General features: G+C 39.9%; 1 non-coding gene across 1 annotated transcript; it reads right to left on the reverse strand.

The window, feature by feature from the left end:
• Positions 1–2,703: 2,703 nt before the first annotated feature.
• LOC126027499 (U6 spliceosomal RNA) lies at positions 2,704–2,813 on the reverse strand. Its single transcript, XR_007502277.1, has one exon. It is a non-coding gene; the product is annotated as a U6 spliceosomal RNA (small nuclear RNA).
• Between the last annotated feature and the right edge of the window lie 6,488 nt (positions 2,814–9,301).

The following is a 9,301-nucleotide window of genomic DNA, read 5'->3' on the forward strand; positions in this document are numbered from 1 at the left end:
CCAGTAGAATCCCTTGATCTCTGCTAAGAGTTATCCCTGAGTATTGCCAGCAGTAAACCTGGAGCATTTCCAGGAGAAGCGTCCAAACAAAACAAAAACAAACAAAAGGAAAATGTATTAAAGTTGCCCTGTGGCCCAGTGCAACATCTCCTTCTTGGATCCAGCTCTCCGGGTTGCAACTTCTGAATGAATCCTACTCCCTCTTTTTACAAAGAAGAAAACCAAAGAACATAGAATGGACCTTGTCTGCCAGTGTACAAAGAGCTTCCCAACAGATGGAGAGGTTGTCAGGGTAGTCCTGTGCTTGTGGGTGAGGAGACAGCTGAAGACAAAGGCCAATAGTGACCTGTGGCTCTGGGCAAGCTGTTGGAGCTGAAACGGATCAGCAAGCAGTGAGAACCCCTAGGAGCCCAAAGGCAGAGTGGCTGTTTATTTAGTCGGAGAGTAGGCTCCTTTCCAGTCTGTCCCAGATCAGCATCACTGAGTTGGATGCAGAAAAGAGTGGCCACTTGTGACCCTTGTTTGTGTCCTCATGCAGGACCCCAGACTCCCAGGACAGAAGCCGCCACTGCAGGCTCCAAGATCCAAAGCTCTCTGTCTCTCTTACTGGGATAGTTTGACCTTCGGGAATGTGAGGTGATTTCCTCGAGTCTCTTTCTATCATTGATCTCTCTCTGAGTCTTCCCCCTCAGCAGGACTATGAAAACAGTAGGATTGAGGTTATGAAGGTGATTTTGCACATAAACAAGAAAGGTATAAAGAAGAGCTGAGGTGTGTGCCTTAGTGCTTCACAGCTAAGAAGCAACAAAACTGAGGATTGAAACCTGGCCACCTATTCAATAATAAAATGTTATTTATTAAAAAAAATGTGATTTATCTAAAGACAAAAATTACCATAGACAAATTCTGGACTCTGCTAAGTGTGTTTCACACAGAAGTAGAGGAGTATTCTGCAAACTACACCTTTAGGAGGATTCCACAGATAAACTGTAGCTAATAGGAGCAAGGATTCTTGTGGTCAGAGTCAGAAACTGCAATGAGCAAGAGAGAAAGATTATGAACTCTATGGAGGATAAATTAGAGTTGAAGAGATTGGTTTGAATTCATGCCCGTTAGGTATAAAGCTAGAACCAGAAACAAATAAAGGCATGTGTGCATGCAGGTTTTAGCATATACCTGTTTTTCCTGGCTTTGGCGACTATGAGGTCTAGAGCAATGTCATCCCAATAGTGATGACCACATGCAGAGCCCAGATGGTGGTTCCTAAATGTGATATATCATCCAATAAAGAAGCTGGGGCTCCTTGCAGAAATGGTTTGAGTCAGAGAAAATACAAGATGATCATAAAGATAAAAAAATATTACTATGCCTTCAATGTTTAAGGAGTCACATAAATTTCATGGCCTTATATTGCTTTGTGTACTGCTAAGAAAAGTTATAATGTACTACAATCTGGGGACTTGTAGGCAAAGTAATTGTACATGGGTTATGTTTTATTTTTCTTAATGTTCTTTGACTGTAAGTTGAAAATTTAGGCGTCAGCAAGGGAATTTCTTCTGAGAACTCTGTTTATGGGTGATTGTCCTTCCACTGTAACTTTACCTTATCCTCTTTCTTTGCATTATTGTTCTCATAATTAAAAATAAAAAATTTTAAAAAATATATAGTGCAAGAAGATAAGGGAGATATTCCCCCTTCCCTTTCTGCCCCTCTGAGAGGCAGCAGGGGTGCCTCAGCATCTTGGTGTTGGTGCTCTTACTGTTAGTGCATGCAGCAGGTCATTCTGGCAGAATTGGGACCCAAACCTGGTGAAGTGGGACACTACTCAGGATTGAACTCATGGCCTCATGCGTGGCTTCATTGCTGGCAAAGTAAACAATTTACTGAGTCACATCTTCAGTCCTGGGAAACATTACATAATTAAAAAAAATTATGACATGTCAAAAGGGCAAGGATTAGTGGGAAAGTACCTCCATTGACTAATATTGGATCATAACCCAAAGAACAAAATCAAATATCCGAAATCCATACATAAATAAATGTTAGTGATAGATATAAATAATATTTATACTGATATAAAGAAGTGAATACATAAAGTATGAAATTTACAAATGAATATGGAAAAAGTGTCAAGACTTCCTCACAGGAGAATTCAAAATTATGACCAAAGAGGGAATGAAGGAGATAAAAAATCAGCACTGGAACACTCTGGCAGGAGTTGTTTGATCTCTTTATTATTATATTATTATCATATACTAATATTTTATTTTAATATATGATATAAATATTTTATGTAACAACAATTATGTAATATTTGTTATATAATTGCTGCAGCTAGCTTTGGTCTGTTTATGTTAGAGAACTTCTTTGAGTCCCCTCGAGGAGAGTGGATGTACAAACGGTGTATGGCAAAAATATGAAGAGATGAGAGACCACACAAGTTTACGTGGGAGAACAGTGTTCTAAATTTTAATGTGAAGAATCAGGGATATAAATGGGGTATTTTGTCAGTTTTTTTCTATGGTATGAAAAGAATGCTCACACTTGCAAAGCACAAATATTTTCTAGTAAACAGAAACACTATCAGTATACAATGTTTGAATTACAAAACAATTCATCTGACTAGGGTGGGATGCAAACCTAATGATTAGATCTATATTAAGTAAGAGTCCTGAGTTAAAAAAGAGGTTTATTTATTTTTTTTTAAATATGGAACGCTTCACGAATTTGTGTGTCATCCTTGCACAGGAGCCATGCTGATCTTCTCTGTATCGTTCCAATTTTAGTATGGTATTGCCAAAGCGAGCACAAGAAGGTTTATTTAACATCTCAAAGCAGTTCCTTTCTGGCTAGCTTCAGATATCAATTAGGGGTTATTGCAAGAGGTTGAGTCTACCATACTTACTATTTCTAAGGGGAGAGGTTTTATTGTTTAAGGGGCAAATGAAGGAGACAAATTATATCTAAGAAGGATGCAATTTTTTCCTGGTAAAAGATCAACAGCCCAAAGCTACATCCTGGCCAAACCTTTTCAATGTTAATTCTGAAGTAAAAATTAGTTAACAAATACTCAAGGTCCTTTAGAGATGTCCCAAAAAGCAGAAACTACCAGGGCATTTTAAAGACAAAGAGGAAAAAAGTTGTATTTAAATGTCTTTTTTGGTGCTGAGTTTTCCAGGTAAAGAGAAATTTAATCAAGGCTATATTTGCCTGTAAAAATCCTTATGTTAGGGATCAGAGCAGTGGCACAAATGGTAGGATATTTGCCTTGCATGCGATAACCTAGGACGGACCATGGTTGGATCCCCTGACATCCCATATGGTCCCCCACGCCAGGAGAAATTTCTGAGTGCATAGCCAGGAGTAACCCCTGAGTGTCACCGGGTGTGACCCAACCCCCAACCCCCTCAAATCCTTATGTTAGGAAGTAAAAGGTTCAACTAAATACAGCAGAAGGGAGAATCATCTATAGGCCAATTAAATGTTTGTGATAAAACATGCAGAATGTCAGTTCCATTAACAAATCTCATTAGTCATCCACACTGAGGGAAAAACTCAGCGGGCCTTTTGATGAGATATATTTCTCAAGAATTTTGATCAACCATCCAAACTGATGGAAAAACTCAGTGGGCCTTCTGATGAGATAGTCCTTAGAAAATCTTGAGATTCTTCTTAGGTTATGGTGTGACATATAATAATATAATAATTATTATATAATCCATATATTTATTATGATAAAATTGGTAAAAAATATTTTAAGAAGATAGTTGTGCAGACTCAAAATACATTACTCCAAATGATTTTAACATAACATAGACTCACAGACTTGTCAACATTTCTCCTTCAGCAGTAGAGCTTAATTCCTTATCACCTGAACTTGGTGTGCAATGTTAACTTAAGTCCCTCTCAGAGTATTACAAGGACAAATAGTAATTGTGAGAGATCCATGGAAAACTCCACCAAGTGATCCTGTATGTGTAAAGCAAGATAATTTTTTTTTTTTTGGTTTTTGGGCCACACCCGGCGATGCTCAGGGGTTACTCCTGGCTGTCTGCTCAGAAATAGCTCCTGGCAGGCACGGGGAACCATATGGGACACCGGGATTCGAACCAACCACCTTTGGTCCTGGATCGGCTGCTTGCAAGGCAAACGCCACTGTGCTATCTCTCCAGGCCCAAAGCAAGATAATTTTTAATGAAAATTAGAAAGATGTGAGAAAGAAAAAGAAAGTATGCATTCAAGAGAGAATGCTGATTTCTCCAAAGTGGAAAAAGCAGAGACATAGAGACCAGCAAGTGAGATATGTATTTAAGGAAAAACACAAGATTGAGGAAAAAAAATCTAAAGTGATCACCTTTAAATCATCAGTAGGAATATTTATATCAGACTGTTGATATGATGCAATAAGAAGAGACTTTCATTTCTGTGCTGTTTCTTCCTCAGGTCAGGAGAAAACACCAAATAAGGTCAGAGGCATAGTGTAGGGGCAAGGTACTTTCTTGCATGCAACCAACCCTAGTTCCATCCCTGGCACCATATTTAATCTCCCCAAGTACCACCAGGAGTGATCCCTGAAAGCCAGGAGTAAGCCAAGTAAGCACAGCCAAGTGGGACCCCAAACAAAACAAAACAAAAATACTAGATAAGTCCCAAATGGGAATATTTTGTGAAATAACTAAAAAGCATTCTTTTAAAAAGTCAAGATCATGATAAAAGAGTAAGTCTGAGAATCTTAGACTGGAGATGAATGTTCCTTCCTGTCTTGGATTTTGAAATTCCCCAAAAGGATATGAGTGGAGAAACAGATGATAAATGGATGAGCTTATTGATTAATAGTTTTATACCAATGTAAAATAGATTAGATAATCATGCAATAGTTATGTAAGATCAGGACAAGCAGAAACTCTCTCTCTTCAATCTTTTGCAATTCTTCTATCAAAATATTTTTCCAAAATAAAAAGTTGAAGTTACGTTTGGGTTGGAGGGGTAATATAGAGGTCAAGATGCTTGTCTTGTATGTGGCTGACCTTGGTCTAGTCTGGACCACAAACGGTTCCTTGAGCTCTGCCTGAGTAGAGCCAGGAGTAAATCTTGAGCATTACTGGGTATTGCTTGGCTCCTCCCCACTGTCCCTGCCAAAGTCATATTTGTTACACAAAGAGGTTGATACTACCACCAAAGAACGCTTGAAGATACTGTTAACTTGACTCTACATTATGGTCTACTGTCAAAAATCAGACTTTAAATTCTCAGATATAACTTACTTTACACTACTCCATTACATTGATCTTGCTGACAACTGGGAGGGTGAAGTGAGGTGTGTCTTGCAATGTTTGTAGCTCAAAGGAGGAAGCACGGATAATAGTTTTCACATCTTCACTGAAAAGATAGAGGCTCTCTGAGAAATCTCTGGTCCAGAGAAAGGAAATAACTTGCCTCTGGTCACACCCAGAACTTCAATGTAGGGTGTCTTTATTCTTAAAACTCCCATTTACCATCGCAGGGCAACTGCAGACAAAGCTTAAATCTCAAATATTTGGGAAGGTAAAGGCAGGCAAGGGAGAGTAATTCTCATCTGGCCCCCACCCCCTTCTCACCTTTGAGTTAAGCAATAAAGCTGAAAAGATCCTTCAACAAACAAATCCCTCTTCATTATAGACTCTATGGGCACATCAGTTCTTAGGAAACCTGAAAGGCAAGCTCCTTGGGAGGGAGGCTGTTCATACATGCCTGTCCAGGTGCCCTCTTCCCTGTTCACTTTCAGGAAGGCAGAATGTCTGCACTGGGAGTAGTAGTTTAGTGGATACTCAGGCTCCCAGATTCTCAAAAGGATGCAGGCTTTTGGTGGCAGAAGGTTCAGACTTCCAGAAAGTGGCTGGATCTATGTTTCTCAGCTTCCATCTTAGACTTATTCTTAGTATTGGAAAATATTCCCTAAAACTAGGAAAGGACTTTTTTGGTTTTAGGCTCAGAATCCAATGAAGGCCCATTCTCAAATGAGAGGATAAATCCTGAAAAGATGAACCTGTTCTCCTCAAACAACAAGAGAAGTCCCATAGTTCCTTTGAAACTCAGAAAATACTGGATTCATTGGTAATGGTTTTGCTCCTGAAATTGGGTTCAGAAATTCTCGGCCAGCAAGATTTGGCTGTACCAAAAAGTAGAATTGCCTTAGAGAATGAAGGTGCTTACTGAAATTCTTCAGAGAAAATACCCAATTTGGCATCTTATTTAAGAGCTGAAGAATGGGGTCTCCATTTGCATAAGCAAAATATTAAAGCTTTTTGTTCAAGAAACCTACATCTCAGGGGAAAGGAATGCAATCATTCCAGTCATTAACACTTCTCCCCAGAAGTGTGGTTTGCATCATCTATGATCTTCTCATGTTGAGTCTCTTGTTTCTCAGAACACACAGTGTTTTTTCCTTTCCAGGGCTCCATAAAGGGGAGAGGGCATTGACAAGATTTTACATACCTATGATGTCAGGGTCCAAGGTTTCAAATCTTGGCTGATGAGCGATGAAGATTAGAAAATATAGAGCAATTTGAAGAAAGATGCTAAGTGTTGATGTCAAAACAATCTGGGTCTAAATCCTGGTCCTACTCAGTAGCTGGAGTGATGGCTTTCAAAGAACTGAGTAACCTCCCTTGAGGCTTCTTCTTCAGATTCAGTCCCAGTTAATGGCATTGCTGAGAAAGCTCCACCAGGTAGTAGATGCTCATAAATCTTAAGGAGAACACCTTTTTTATTGGGGGGAGGGCACACCTGGTGGCACTCAGGGGTTACACTTGGCTCTGCACTCAGAAATTACTCCTGGCAGTGCTCGGGGGACCATATGGGATGTCGCATGCAAGGCAAACACCCTACCTTCTGTGCTTTCGCTCTGGCTCCAGGAGAATATTTTTATTAAGTATCTCTTAGGAGGCTGGAGTGATAGCATAGCGGTAAGGCATTTGCCTTGCATGTGGAAGACCCAGGACAGACTCAGGTTTGATCTCCTGCAACTGATATGGTCTCCCGAGCCTGCCAGAAACAATTTCTGAGTGCATAGTTAGGAGTAACTCCTGAGCACCACCAGGTGTGACCCAAAAACCAAAACCAACCAAACAAAAAAAGTATCTCGAAGCTTTTCTATAAGTTGCCTCCTTTTCCAGGAATATGGGTTGAGAGATGATTTCTTTTTATTTCATTTAGATAAACCAGATCTTCTCTCTTCTTCCTCTCTTTCTTATAATTGCTACCTGGAGATATGGAAATATTATTATTTATAACCCAAAGGAGGGGGTCACACCTGGCTGTGGGCAGAGATTACCCCTGGTTTTGATCTCAGGAATCACTTCTAGTGTTCTATGGAAACTATATAAAATGCTAAGAATCTAAGCTGGGTCAGCCATATGCAAGGCAAATACCTACCCATTGTGCTATTGTTCTGTTCCCGAAAAATTCTTTTTTTGTTTTTTGTTTTTTGGCACACCCAGTGATACACAGGGGTTACTCCTGGCTATGCCCTCAGAAATCACTCCTGGCTTGGGGGACCATATGGGATACCAGGGGATCAAACCGTGGTCCATCCTAGGTTAGCTGCATGCAAGGCAAACACCCTACCACTTGTGCCACCACTCTGGCCCTGAAAAATTCATTTTTAATGATAGCTTTAAAAACATGCATTGGATTAATTGGAACTTTCTATTCTGAACAAGTTAATCACAGTGTAGCTCTCCTAGTCATGGTGTCTAGCAATTACCACCAATTTAATTAGCTAATTGTGAAGTGAATTGTCTAATGATGACCTGTACTACCAGAATCTAAGCTTTATGAAGCTTATACAGTAGGAACAGTATCTATCATGTATGCTGCCATATCTCTCACCCCAGTATAGGCTGCTTTATGTATTTGTATGCACTCTCAATCCAATTAGTATTCACATGAACAGATAAGTGAATAATTAAATTTTGAAACAAATCAAGAGAGAGGCATCAAAAGAAATCAAGAGAGAGGCATCAAAAGAAAGATATTTTTACATTGTAAAAAATATTTTACATGGTATTGTGAATGATGATATTATGTGAGTTGGCATTTACATAACTTCTGGCTGAATTGCATATGTTATTTTACTTCTAACCTATGAGGGGATTCTGGGCACAACTCTAGAATTGATGGCTTCAGATTTCCTTTTGCCACTTTCTAGCTTTGTGATATTTTTATACAAAGTCCTTTATACTTTTGAGATTTCATTTTTGACACTTCATTTTTTTTGACACATGGAATGGATGCTAGTACTTCACTCAGAGCATTGCTCTGAACCTTACAGGTCATGGAAGAATTGTTTTAACAAAGTACCTGGCAAAGGTACATGTTTGGCCAAAAAAATTCTTTGAGAGGTATTATATTATATTATAGAGCTCAAGGAAGAAACAAGTCTGGTGTTAGAGAGCCTGATTACAAATTCTGCTTTTACTGTCTATTAGTAACTTAACCTTTTTGGCCACATTTATTTTCAGTTCACCTACAAACTGGAGATGATGATTAAAAATGCATCTACATTCTTTCTGTCTCTGGTGAGAGGGGAACTCTCAAGTGGTGCTCAGGAGGCCCTGGATTCCTGCCAACCATACTTAGCCAACCAGGCAAGCAGCTCAATTCAGGGACCTAATCATGTGGTGCTTCTTGGGCTCTGCAGTGCCAGGGATTACCTGGGCCACCCTGGCAGTGCTTGGGGGCCTCCAGGGCTGCACCCAGTGATACTCAGTGGATCAATTGGTGCCAAGAATCTACCCAGGTTGGGTGCATGTTAAGCATATGCCCTAGCCACTATATTTTCTCCTGGCCCCGGTACTTTCCCTTCCCTTCCCGTTCTCTTCCCCTTTCCTCCCTACCACTATCATCCTCTTCTCTCTCTCCTCCCCTCCCCTTCCTTCCCTAATCTGGGTCAACCTTGGGCATTTTATGGTAGCAGTGAAACTAATTAGCATGGGCTACATACTTGGCACAGTGTTGGAGTGTGTGTAGATATGCATGCCCATATACTTTAATCATTATGCAGGGTCTGCTGTTATTAGGAACAAATGTTTATCCTTTGAGAGTACAGGCATTTTCAGAAGCAGCCAAAAGTGTAGATGATTAACTGAATTCTGGGGGAAATCAGTGTTTGAATTATTCATTCAGTCGATATTTCTGTAACTCAACATGTCAGGAGCTGAAAGTTGTGCCTGGATTGAATACCCGCTTGTTTTCCAGAAGGCTCAGATCAGGCTGAGGAGTCATAGGTCTATTTCTGCAATTAATAAAGACCAGCCGGAAG

The sequence above is a fragment of the Suncus etruscus genome, chromosome 1 (assembly GCF_024139225.1).
Source record: "Suncus etruscus isolate mSunEtr1 chromosome 1, mSunEtr1.pri.cur, whole genome shotgun sequence".
Classification (NCBI taxonomy): domain Eukaryota; kingdom Metazoa; phylum Chordata; class Mammalia; order Eulipotyphla; family Soricidae; genus Suncus; species Suncus etruscus.